Raw genomic sequence first — 14,066 nt, 5'->3', positions numbered from 1 at the left:
TCAATAAATATGTTTTGGATGAATAAATGATGAAAAGACGTATGAATGTAACATGCTGGACTTGGCTTAAGTGAAAAAGATAGAAAATTGAAATGCATTGTGATAAATGCTGCGAAAATACATCTACAGGTTTGTCTTTTAAGCATCCTCTTTCTTTTACTTCTTTTGGGGAATCATCTCGTCCCACTTCTTTCACTCTTGGCACCATTGGTTCAGGCAGGCTGACCCAAAGTCTTATCCTCAGGATGTGCACGTGGCCAAAACAAGGATGTTTAATGTCAGTAGAGGCACTTTGACTGAGACTAATAGGAAAGTGATAACATCTTCCCTTTATTGTTGTTTAGTAGAATAGAAGCCTAGATCTGCAGGGAGCCCCGTCTTTGGACCGCTTGAGCAGAATCCACTAAAGAATGACATCATTACCTGTGAGAGAAGAATTGAGCTAGCAAAAGAGAGACCAAATTCCAAAAACATTTTTGGAAAATTTCTATCAGGTCATGCCTGAATTTAGTGAGCCTTTTAAATTGTTTTTTTTAATCAATAGTCCACTTTAACTTAAACTTAATTTTAGTTTAAGTTAGTTTGAATTCAGTTTCTGTAAGCTGCAGTGGAAAATATTTGAACTCATGTACACAGGCAAGTAGAAGAGGCAATGGGAAGGAGGAGGCTTTAAAGAAGCCCACATAGAGAAGGTTATACCTGAAGCTAAACCCAAACTAGTGTTGTTACTACTTGCAGAAAATCAAGCCTGAACTTGGTACTAATTTTGGAACCCATGTTCTTGATAGAAGGCAATGAGTAATACAGAAATGTATAGCTTTATTACCTGGAACCAAAATATGCCTAAGACTCTTACACATACTTAGCCAATAGTCTTCCCTTCTCTGATCCCCAATTATCTGGGTGTTGCAGGGAAGCATATCTTCCAAAGTTGTGTACCTACCAGAGTGGTGGTAAAAGCAAAAGATCTTGAACCCACTCTAATTGCAACATCTGAAGATAATATTAAAATACCACAGGAATGTTTTTCAATTTCAGAGATTTTCTCTTTCTTATCTGTAAAAATTGGACAGTAATACTTATGTCAAAATAACGGGATAACATACAGCAAAGAGACTGGCATATAGCAATCAGTTTTAGTTTAGTTGGCCAAAACGTTCTACTGAGAGAATCCTGGATCATGAATTCTTACAGGAAAAGATATTACATCACTTCTCTAATTTAAGTATAAAGTCTAACACAATTTGGACATTCAAATGTCTGTGGAGGAAATAAAACTTTCTTAAAAGACCAGCATAGGCTCACGGGACCCAATTTGTCATCCAACTCTCTTTTCTGTCCACTGTAGCCATGCACGGTTCTATTTTCACTACTCCATGGAAATATCTTATGGAAATATCTCATCTCCAAGTTCAATAGATATATTTTAGCTGTTACCTAACTTAACCTCTAGGCAGCAATTACATTCCATGGGCCTTTTGGGCCATTTTTCTTTTCTTAAAACTATCTTCTCTAAGTTTAAAGAACCCACTTTCGGGGCTTCCCTGGTGGCGCAGTGGTTGAGAATCTGCCTGCCAATGCAGGGGACACGGGTTCGGGCCCTGGTCTGGGAAGATCCCACATGCCGCGGAGCAACTAGGCCCGTGAGCCACAATTACTGAGCCTGCGCGTCTGGAGCCTGTGCTCTGCAACAAGAGAGGCCGCGATAGTGAGAGGCCCGCGCACCGCGATGAAGAGTGGCCCCCACTTGCTGCAACTAGAGAAAACCCTCGCACAGAAACGAAGACCTAACACAGCCATAAATAAATAATTAAATTTAAAAAAAAAGAACCCACTTTCATTTTCTTCTCATTAGTAAATACCTGTCTCTGGGTAGTCTTTCTGTACCTGATCATTAAAAGTTGGTGTTTAGGTGACTACCAGGGGCTGAGGAGAGAAGAAAATGGAGAGTTAGTGTTTCATGGGTACAGAATTTCAGTTTGGGAACACAAAAATATTTTGGAGATGGATGGTGGTGATGATATCACAACATTGTGAATATACTTAATGCCACAGAATTATGCACGTAAAAATGGTGAAAATGGTAAATGTGTTATGTATATTTTATTACAGTAAAAATGTTCATGCTGATCCAAATTGTGTCCCTGCCTTCTTTGTTCTTACCATTCAATACTTTCTTTTGCACTAATCCCATCCAATTCCAAACTTTCAGCTAACTCTTATGCCTTAAGCTATCAATTATACTTAATTTAAAAATATATTACCTCTAGTTTCAAATGATCCCCATGCTCCATCAATTCAGTCATTCAAAAACCATTCACTGCATGCCATTTTTGTGTCTAGCACTGCACTAACAATTAGGGGTTAGCTATAAACCAACAGATATTTTCATTTGAATACCTGTTCTAGTTTGGGTTTACCCAAAAGTAGACCCCAAGACAAGGCTTGAATACAGATAATTTGTTTGGGTTATGGGAAGCACGAGAGAATTGGTGAAGTGAAACAGGGAATAGTGTGTTAATGAGGAGTTGGGTATCACTGTGGGATACAAGCATTTCATCCTTTTGGAGACCCTCTGCAAACTGTGTAAAACTACCTGGGAGTGATCCCACCAGAGATTTGGAAAGCTAGCACATGAATCAACAACTCCCATCTCCCACTGTTTGAGGGTTGCCCCCAGGAGCATCAACTATCTCATACTTGTAGATTGTGCCTGTTTGAAACAGAACAAGTCCCAATGATATTGGAGAAATTTTTCAAAGAAGAGGGACTCAGATCCAGACTCCTGAGATAAGGAATTAACAGTGTGCTGAAAACTACACTCTACAACTACCCTGGAGAACTCAAGTAGACCAGGACAGTGTGGACCAGTGAGACAGGTTGGGACCTGGGACCATTTTCGGCAGTGCTGCAATGCTTGCACCTGGACAAACCTCTCCTCGAGCAACAAAATACAAAGAAACTATATGGGACTAAAACTAACTGCATGCATACGCAGTAGGGGCAAATTATAGACAGAAAGATACAAAAAGACCAAAAAACCCAACTGCCACTTCTGAAGAGCTGGGAGCAAAAACCAGGTGTCAGGAGCAAAAGCAGGGTACTGCGCCTGCCCCCTGCACTCAACACCACAAAGGGGTGGGCAGAACACCTAAGCCACCCCTCTGGCTTGACCCCTGGACATACCCCTGCCCTCACCCCATATAAGGAATCAGCTTGCCCCTGCTCTGGGAGTGAGCAAGGGAATCTGTTACTTGTTCTTTCTCCCCTACTGCTGCAGTAGGGGTCCCAGTAAAGCCTTGCGTGAATTTCTTGTCTGGCCTCTAGTCAAACTCTATTGATTGGGGAAGGCCAAGAACGCTGGTCCATATCACCAGGACAGCAGCACTTGTTAAGTCTCCTGGGCCTCTCAGATCAGCATTCCCCAAACTGAACATTCAGTCATCTCTCTCACACCTGTTTCTGTGTCTTCTCATCATAGTAAATAGCACCAGTATATATCCCGATCAAATGTGAAACACAATATCACCATTATCACAGTTATTATTCAGTAAGTGGTATTTTCCAGCCACTGAAACAAGTTTATTTACTGTCTCTTACATGTTCAAAAATACTCCAAGAAGAAAGCATGTTTCTTTTCTATAAGTAAGTAAATTTAAAGATCACAGCCTTCAAGTAATTTGCCCAAACTCATAAGATTGTGATATAATAGAAGCAGGTTTAAGATCCAGATCTGACTGATTTCCAAATATAGACTCTGAACTATTTTATTGTATATATACATATAATTTTTATTATATATATACATATATATAATTTTTATTATACGTATACTTACATAATTTTTATTTTATATATATATCATTTTCTGCTTCTGTAAAATGAGGATAATGTTACTTCTTCAAAAACACTGAAGTAAGAATTAAATATATTAGCACATATTTAGTATCTGACACAGAGACTACCATCACAGATATTTCATACATGTTGATGGCCCAGACTGGTCCATCTCTTTCTTGGTAAAGCAGTTGAAACAAAAGCACCCCAAATAAAATTTTTAAAAAGAATGCTGTGCTTTCTTTTTGCTTCCAGTGCCTTGTATAATGCCTGAAACAATAGTAGATGTTCAATAATGTGTTCATTTTTACTCAGTTTTTTCCTTTAAATGTCTCCTATCTTCCAAAATCTGCTACTTCAATTCTTTTTCCACTTGCACTAAAATGATATCGCCAAAATGAAAACTGCATTGCGTTGCATCCTTGCTTAAAGCGTTTAAGGATTATCATCACTTACACTGTAATCCACAGTTTTTCAGCGTGTCACTGAATGTGCTTCATGGTCTGTGTTGTTTTCCTATACACACAACACCCAGCTCTTCAGGGTTCCCTGTTGGTTCTGGGATACTTCCCTCTAAGGCCTCTGTGCCTTCCCTCTGCCTGGGATCTTCTTCTCAAACTAATCTTCATCCCCAGATCAGGTTACTCATGCTCTGTGAATACTTCTTTACTTGACCATTGAGCTCCATACCTTCCTCCAATCCAGTCTATAACTTCCCCCTTAGTATTTCCTCCATGCCTTATGCATACTCTGTAATAGTACCTATTGCATCCAGATGCTGCATTCCACAAGAGAAGAGATTATAGTTTATTTATTATTTCTTTAATCCTGAAATCTAATCAATGAGATAATAAATGATTAATTATATAGTTTAGTGAGTTAATTGAATGCAGTTGTAGTTCATGCTAACCTTTCTAAAATCTACAAAGAAACGGTCTCGAATAGTTTTATAGGTAGAAGTTACATTTTAATAAGTCATGATATGTAAGTAAGGCTAGTTGATTAAACAACATTTTTGCAGATTGATCTGGAACTAAAAGGAGATAAGAGAACATAGTTTTTTAACTAGTGGGAAAATCTACCAAGTCACATTTTATATATTATGCTTTCTCTTCCCTTGAGGGCTATGGGACTGGGAACCAGTTTGAGAATGTGTGAACACTTAACCACCAATCTTAGTTTTGTTTTTGGCTTTTGGGAGTCTCAGAGAAGAGCAAAAGCAGAGAACACAGGTCCCATTTTAAATTCTGTTTCACAAAGTTATAAACATGTGTTGGACATAATACACAGGGGTTTTGAATGCCAGGCCAAGGAAACTGGAAAACATTAAAAATTCTCCAAACTAAGTTTTAGCGATATTTGTTCTTGCCTTTATATGTATTTCTTTGTCTCTGCTTGCAGATTCCGCTAAAACTCAAAAATTTTAATGGCACAGACACTTTGGAGCCCAGCGAAAATTTGGTTTTCATTATATGCCCCAGATAATAAATCAGCTCCTATTCATTTGAAACTTGACTGAGGTCTTCTAAAAAGACTTAAATTTCTTTTCTGGGTTGTTAGATTGGACCAATTTCACTCAATTTTGAATTTCTTTACAAACTGCCTTCTACATTCAGTGGAAAGCTGATCTCCTTTGCAAACCCACCAAATGTATCTCTCCAAATTGCAGTTGAACTTTTCTTAATGGGATGTCTGCAACCTCCATGATAAATATTGATCTTGTATTCAGACATTCTAAAATAAAACATTTCCCATTTTCATGTGTTTCACCCTGTGGAGGCAAATCCTCCAAAGAAGAGGCTGGTCTTCACCTCTCATGACATAACTAGTACTACCAATTTCTATTGAGCCAAGAGGACCTGAATAGGTTTTCAAATGCCTTCTCCCCAAATCACCTTTTAGATCTTGAAGTCCAATAATCAAAGGCATATTGAGAATTTGTGGTGTCAGCAAGAAAATTACAAGCATGCTCACATATAATCTACACCTGGGAAAGGGATTTCTTTTCACTGATGGAAAACTGATCTTTTTGCCTAAGACTATACATGTAAGTACCTAACGGATATATTAAATTTTAAACAGTAGAAAAAAAATAAAAGCATTATTGGTTTTTGATTAACACGCCAGAGGTCATTCTGTCTCTAGCTGGAGTCTTTCTAAATTCATCTATCAGTTAGATACATACTAATCTTCCCCCTAAAACCTCAGTTTTATCCTGTTACATCTGAGCCCCTCAAATTTTACTGTTTCTCCATGGTTTAAATTTCCAAAGTCTTAGTCTAAGGATCTAAATCCTTTGCATTCTGATTCCAGCTTATTCTTGCAGACCCATTCCTCTCAATTCCTGCAAGAATGGACTCTTCTCTTAAGTACCTTGGCCCAGTAAAGATATAGAATTTTCTAGCTTTTCCCTGTTTGTATCTCAAGGACACCAAGTTCTCTCAAATTATTTCATAATTGACAAATTTAATACCACAAAGCCTTAGACAAGGACTTAGGAGTAGGTTTATTTGGGAGGTACCCCTGAATACAATTGTGAGGGAGTGGGGAGAGTGTGACAAGGAGAGGAAGGTACATTATGAAGCAGGATACCATGGTGGAATATGGGACTCAAAGCTCTTGGGAAATTTCAAATCTGCTAGAATGAGCTTAAGCATTACCTTTCTGAAGGCTGGAACAAGGGGCATTTTCCCCCTAACTTTCATTTCCCAATAGTGGGGAATTCATTTGGAGACATTTATTCACCCACCCTCCTGTGCTGTACCAGGTACATGAGCTAAATAACCTTCAGTGACTTCAGATAAATCATTGCAGTAGAAAAGCAGAGTCTCACTAGGTATGTTTGGGGTGGGATGCTGTCAGGGTAAGTGGAACTGTCCACCGGAATGTCACTGAAATCAGAGGTGGGCTGAGGGACATGGTTTGGGGTACCAGTAGCATTGGACCATCTTCCACTGGCATTAGAGTAAGGCCCAGAGCAACTCATGTTTGCTTTCTCCTTGTTCCTGACTTCAGATGGACTTCCTGGCTTCTGGTTTTATAGCTTCTCAGCAGTTCATGAGTTCTATTAATGGTCTCATGAATGGCTTCTCACAAGAAAACATGCCCCCAAGACCTCCAGTTATTATGTGGTTCCATAGTTAGCAGTCCTTCCAGTGGACTGAGGGATACAGACATTACATTCCTCCCCAAACCCTGTCCTCCAACCAAATGCTGTGCTCAGTGACCACCAAAGAGCCCTTTTATTTTCACATATGCTTAGAGCCTTCTTTCTATACAGTTCACCCTCCCATGTCCCCTTTATAACCACTATTTAACATACCCTATTTAACATCAATTTTGAGTTTTAGAAAACAGCTTTATGCTTCAAAGTTCCACCTGGCTGCTGCATCATCTATGAAATGTTGTATGATTGCCCCAATACAAAATGATCCCTCTTTTCTATTAATTCCTATGATAAAAACAGAAAGAGTAATTATTTCTCTATGAAATGAAAATGTCAACAGATATACCCTGTGCTTTCAGATTCAAATCAATGTAGAATTCACCCTTTTCAAGCATTCCAGGGATTCTGGGAGGAAATGACTCACATTTTCTCCAGGTACCCCTGATTAGCAGTTTCTGCTTCTTCTGAATTAATTCAATTTGTGGATCATCATGTAGATGATGTCTCTATTCAGGCACATGTCAAAACAAACCTGATACGTAGCTCTCTTCTCTTGAGTCCAACAACAAAAATAACAATAACATACCTATCCATCTATATGAAACTTCTATTTACACAGAAGACTGAAAAAAATTCTAATGTATCCCTGCAATACAAAAATTACATTGGCCATTTATACCAAATAGGGATTCAGTTTTCTTCTATGTTAATGAGTGTCATGAAATCATACCTCTCTTTATTCTCTCATGCCTCTCTTTACCTCAGTCCTAAATCCCTTTCCATCTTATATTCAGAGTTCATCTCTTCCAAACCATGCTCTCAACCCTCAGAATCAACCCCAATGTGACCATCAAGGTGTTTACCTAATAAGGTCTTTACCTAATAAGGTCTTTACCTAATAAGGTCTTTTACTTCCCTCAAAGAATCTTGGAAAATAATATTTTGCCTTTAAAGGTGTAGTCATCAATAGAAGATAGACATGGATCTGGAAATGGTGAAGTGTCTTCTAAGAGAGATTCTCACTGGATTCTACTCCACTTTAAGGGCCCAGATACTGCTTAACTAGCCCCCAGTAATGACAAGACACTAAGAGAATGACTCACGAAGTAAACAAATACAAAACCAATGTGTTCTCAGTGTATCATTTTATGAATTTACAATGAGAAATATAATCATCTTGTGGGCCAGAGATGTTCAGATCTATCTCTTGTTTAGTCTTTTCTTCCTCTGTAGCTAATGAACAGGAACACCAAATCACAACCAGAAACAGTCATCAAGTAACCATGAGAAATCATTGTCAGAGAGTGTAAACAATCAAAGTCTTTGTCATCAGTGCAGTATCTCTTTAATGCCCTTCAGTAAGCATGAAAACAAGAACTGTGAAAAAAGTCCCATGGTCAAGGGCAATTGGGCTAATATATTCATGGTGATCCTTGCCAGTGGCAACTGATAGCTTGGACACTGTGATCATACAGTCCTCTGTTTCTTCTCTTTCTATACTACAAGACAAACCCATTCTTATTGGCACATTATTTTATAGGTATATTAATACATTTGAAAATGTCACTCTGGAGTCTAGTTATCCCAGGCACTATATTCTGCTTCAGATAATTCTGCATCTCTTTTCTCTGTCTGTTTACATTATCTTACAGCTTAATTTGTCTCTGTTCCAAGTTCTTAGAGTAGTTATATACTTTGGTTCAAGCACAGCATTGATACTCTACAATTTGTGGCTCTAGTCTTTAAAACTCACATTACAAGTTACACTTCATTAGGGTGCATTTTATAGTCTATATCTTCTCCTATTCAACGGATATTTGCCTCATGATAGATAATTTGTTTATGGTCCCAGTATTTTCTTCCTTAATTATGAGCTCTCTAAAAGCAAGGGCAAAGTCCAGGGACAGTAGGAGACCTACAGATATGTGAACTATACTATATAAACTGAAATGCAAAGGAATAACTGTAGCAATCATTTCACAAAACTTATAAAAAGGCAAAAAAACTGTCTCAAATACTGTTGATAAAAAGTCATCATTAGGTTTAATATTGAGGAATTGAAGATGATTTTTTTTTTCTGAAAATGAGTAACATTGGCCTTGATACAGGGCCATGACCTATCCAATGAAGAAGAGTATGTGATGAAAACCACACTGGCCACTTCAAGAAGCATTATAAGACCCAGGGAGAGAGATTGCATCCAAGAAGAGGGATGTGATTTGCCAAATGGGATGAGAAACATATTTTAAGTTAAATGACGAATATATTATCATTGCATGAGAATCAGCACGAGAAAACGAGAAGCAAGGTGGGTAAAACTCAGTCGATGAGTTTGAGATACAGCTCTTCCACTTGCTGCTGAGACACCTTCGTAAATTTCTATTTCCTCATCTGTACAATAAGGATGATAAAATCTGCCTTAGAGAGCTGTTGTGAAGATGGCTTTGTAATAGCTCATATTTATTGAATACTCACCATCAGCCACCTAGGGACTCTGCTTGTATAATCCCATACGATCCTTCTAACAATCCTGAGATAGGTATTAGTACTTACCATGGAGAAAAAAAGGCACAGGGAGATCACTCAGTGTCATGCAGGTAATATATGTTAGAGTTAGAATTTGACGCCAGCATTCTGATCCTAGAGGCTCTCCGCTCTTAAACCAGGTTGCTGCACTGCCTCCTAAATGACCCATTATCTTATTAAAGATTTCCTTTTTTGAGACAATGTACAAAAAGTCTTTATACCAGAACTTAGAACATAACAAAGACCATTTCTTCTTACTATTTTATTGTTATTAAAATTATAATTATCAAATTCTATGGAAAATTATTAGCCCGGGTGTCAGACAATCTTAATTCTGTTGTTAGCTCTGTCACTAACAAGATGTATGGCTCTGGGCAAGTCGCTTCCTTCTCTGGCACTTATTCTTCTCGCCTGTAAAATAAAGCACTGATATTGTCTGAACTTACTTTTTGCCCCAATATCTTATGATTCTTAGGGAAATTTAAGAACTATTCATTAAACATCTTAGAGGCTCCAGTAAACATACATTAAAGTCTTAAACTTTGTTTCCTGAGTTCCTGGTTTTACTAAGTATTTTAGAGAGGATGCCAGCCATATTGGAGGGGAATTAATAAAGCTAGCATTTTGTGTGTGTGTGTGCATTATGTACGAATGAGAAGAAACTGAGCAGAAAAAGAAAAGCGAGTAGAAATCTCATCTTCATTGTCCAGAAAGAGGCTCAGAGCCGCAGAAGTGGAGAAATTTCACTGCTTGTCCAGAATTATCTTGGATGTCCCTTGAAATAAATTGATCCAGGGTCCTAACATATGTAATTTCAATTTCATTAATGGTAGGTTTGCAGCATTAGCTGGAATTGCCAAAAAAGTGTTGACATTTATTACAGTTTCAGACATGGAGAAAAATGATTCTTCACATGAATACATTTGCCTAAAGCAATGATAGTCTCAGAGGGAAATCATAAACAGAAAGAAAATGCTACTTGACTTTCCTCAAATCTTGAAAAACCTAGAAAGGCTCAAGAACAAATGATTAGCTAAATTCAGGAAAATTTGCTTCTCTTTTTCCTTAGCTCAGAGTCATGGATTCTGCTGGTGCTCTGCCAATAACCTCTTGGTATTTTCCATTTTGTGTGTGCCAGTGACCTCCTGCTCAGGTACCTGTGCTTCTCTGCCTGGGGGCTTTCTCTGGTTGAGCGTGGGGCAGGCCAGAGGTACCAGGTGGTTGATGCTTCTGTGAACAGTCCTCAGGAAATGCCACTTAGCATCTAGTGGATGAGCATCTCAGCTTCCTCATCCCTCAGGTAGGAGGGTCTTTGAAGTCTGTTCACAGTGTTCAGGCATCCTGAGCAAGATTGAGCCCAAATGCCCATGTCATTAACACGTTCACTAATGCAGCGTGAATTGGCTTCTGTGGTGGCTTTGAGAATACACCTGCCAGATCTCTGACTGCAGGAAATGAATTGTGAGCCCCATCTGCTTTGTTCTCAACTCCAATACCACTTTTGCACCAAGACCATGCTTCCCATGGATTTCTCTCAGCCAATAACTGAGAGATACAGGGATACTAAGGCAGATGCAATACTCCTCTGATAGTTTACTAGGGTTCAAGAATTCCCTGTAGACCTTAGCAAACTCCCGTAACAATCTAAGAAGCTTCCAACCAACCTTCCTTCCTTCCCTCTCTCCTTCACAAAGAAGGAAGAGGGAAGGAAGGAAATCTACTTCTCAGCTTTTCCTAGTTCCTCCCCATTTTCTTTTGTACAGATGTTTTCCCCTAATAAAATCATTATACTTCTAATCCCATCTTGGTGTCTGCCTCTCAGAAGACCTGTAATAATACAGCTGTGTTCCTTTTTCTGTATTATTTCTCTGCTCCTTACCAGTGTTTCCTGGGATCACCCAAGATACTATTTGCATTCAAAACTTCATCTCATACTCTACTACTGGGGAAACTCAATTTAAGATGACCCTTCCTCCTTTAATCTATAACACCTTGTAACTTGTAACTTCTACATTCTCTCTACTACACATACACACACCTTCACACACACACACATGCGTGCAGAACTCACACAATGGAGTACTTCAATATAAAATCATTTGAGATGATGTCCTTCCATAGGTTTAAACAGAGGATTGCAGAGAATGTTAAATACTGACATATATTGGGAGACTCCAGAGATTTAGTGGGAACAGTTGAAATCTTAGATTCTCCATGATTGATTATGTTCATTTTTTTATTTCTTCTTTGATTTCTTCACTGGCCCACTAATTGCTTAGTAGCATGTTGGTTAGTCTCCACTTGTTTGTGTGTGTGTGTTTTTCTTTCCAATTTTCTTTTTGTACTTGATTTCTAGTTTCATACCACTGTGTTTGGAAAAGATGCTTGACATGATTTCAATCTTCTTAATTTTATTGAGACTTTTTTGGTGATCTATCCTGGAGATCCATTCTGGCCTAGCATGTGATCTATCCTGAAGAATGTTCCAGGTGCACTTGAAAAGAATGTGTATTCTTTTGTTTTGGGGTTGAATATTCTGTATATATTTATTAAGTGCATCTCGTCTGTGTCATCTAAGACCAGTGAAATTGTTTTCTTATTGATTTTCTGTCTGGGTGATCTATCCATTAATGCAAGTGGGGTGTTAAGGTCCCTAATATTATTGTATTACTATCAACCTCTCCCTTTATTTTTGTTAATATTTTCTTTGTATATTTAGATTCTCCTATGTTGGGTTCATATATATTTACAATTTTTACATCCCTTTATTGGGATGATTCCTTTATTATAATGCAATTTCTGTCTTTGTTTCTTGTTACTGTCTTTGTTTTAAAGGTCATTTTGTCTGATATAAGTAATGATACCCCAGCTTTCTTCTTGTTTCCATTTGCATGGAAATCTTTTCCATTCCTTTACTTTCAATCTATGTGTGTCTTTAGATTTGAAGTAAGTGTCTTATAGGAAGCATATATATGGATTTTTAAAAATCTGTTCAGCAACTCTGTATCTTTTGACTGGAGAATTTAGTCCATTTGCCCTTAAAGTAACTGTTGACGTGTATATACTTATTACCATTTTTTTTAACTTGTGTTCTGGTCGTTTGTGTAGTTCTTGTCTGTTCTTTTCTTCCTATCTTGTTTTCTTCCCTTGTGAATTGATGACTTTATTTACTGTTATGTTTGTATTCTTCTCTCTCTATTTTTCTGTATCTGCTTTAGTTTTCAGTTTGTGGTTTTTATGAGGTTCATATATAACAGCCTACGTATATAGTAGTCTATATTAAGTTGATGGTCACTAAAGTTCAAGCATATTATTAAAGTACTACATTTTTACACCTCCTCACACATTTTATGTTTTTGACATCATATTTTACATCTTTTTTATTTTGTATATCACTTTATTTTTTTTAAATATAGATTTATTTTACTACTTTTGTCTTTTAACCTTCATACTCTCTTTATAGATGTTTGTTCCACAACTTTTAACCTAAGTTTGCCTTTACCGGTGAGATTTCTGCTTTCATAATTTTCTTGTTTCTAGTTATAGCTTTTTCTTTTTCATTTAAAGAAGTTCCTTTAACATTTCTTTTAAGGCTTCTTTAGTGGTGATGAGCTCCTTTAACTTATACTTGTCTGGGAAACTCTTTATCTCTCCTTCAGTTCTGAATGATAACCTTGCCAGATAGAGTATTCATAGTTATATATATATTTTTCCTTTTGGCACTTTGAATATATTGTGCCAGTCTCTTCTGACCTGTAAAGTTTCTGCTGAAAAATCAGCTGATAGTTTTATAGGTATTCCCTTGTATATAAGCAATTGTTTTCTCTGGATGATTTTAAGATTCTCTCTTTATCTTTAACTTTTAACATTTTGATTATAATGTGTCTTGGTGTGGGTCTATTTGGGTTTATCTTATTTGGAACATTTTGTGCTTCCTGGACTTAGATGTATGATTCTTTTTTCAGGTTAGGAAAGTTTTCAGCCATTATTTCTTGAAATAGGTGTTCTGTCCCCTTCTCTCTCTCTCTTCTCCTTCTGGAAACCCTATAATGTGAATGTTGGTATACTTGATATTGTCCCAGAGGTCCCTTAAACTATCTTCATTTTTATAATTTTTTTTTTTTTTTTTTTTTTGCTATTTCAACTAGGATACTTCTACTACCCTATCTTCCAGATCACTGACTCATTCTTCTTCACCTTCTAATCTGCTGTTGAGTCCTTCTAGTGTTTTTTCCATTTCATTTATAGTATTCTTAGTTCTGACTGGTTATTTTTTATAGTTTCTATCACTTTGTTGAAGTTTTCACTGCATTCATCCAATCATCCCCTGAGTTCTGTGAGCATCTTTATGACTATTACTTTGAACTCTGTACCTAGTAAATTGCTTACTTCCATTTTTCTTAGTTCTTTTTCTGAGGTTTTGTCTTTCTTTCATTTGAAAGCTATACTTTTGTCTCCTCATTTTGCTTAACTCTCTTTGTTTCTATGTATTTGCATATCAGCTGTATTTTGCAGACTAGAAAAAGTGGCCTTACAT

Source organism: Balaenoptera borealis (assembly GCF_965194805.1).
Source record: "Balaenoptera borealis genome assembly, chromosome: 4".
Classification (NCBI taxonomy): domain Eukaryota; kingdom Metazoa; phylum Chordata; class Mammalia; order Artiodactyla; family Balaenopteridae; genus Balaenoptera; species Balaenoptera borealis.
This window is presented reverse-complemented; position numbering follows the sequence as displayed.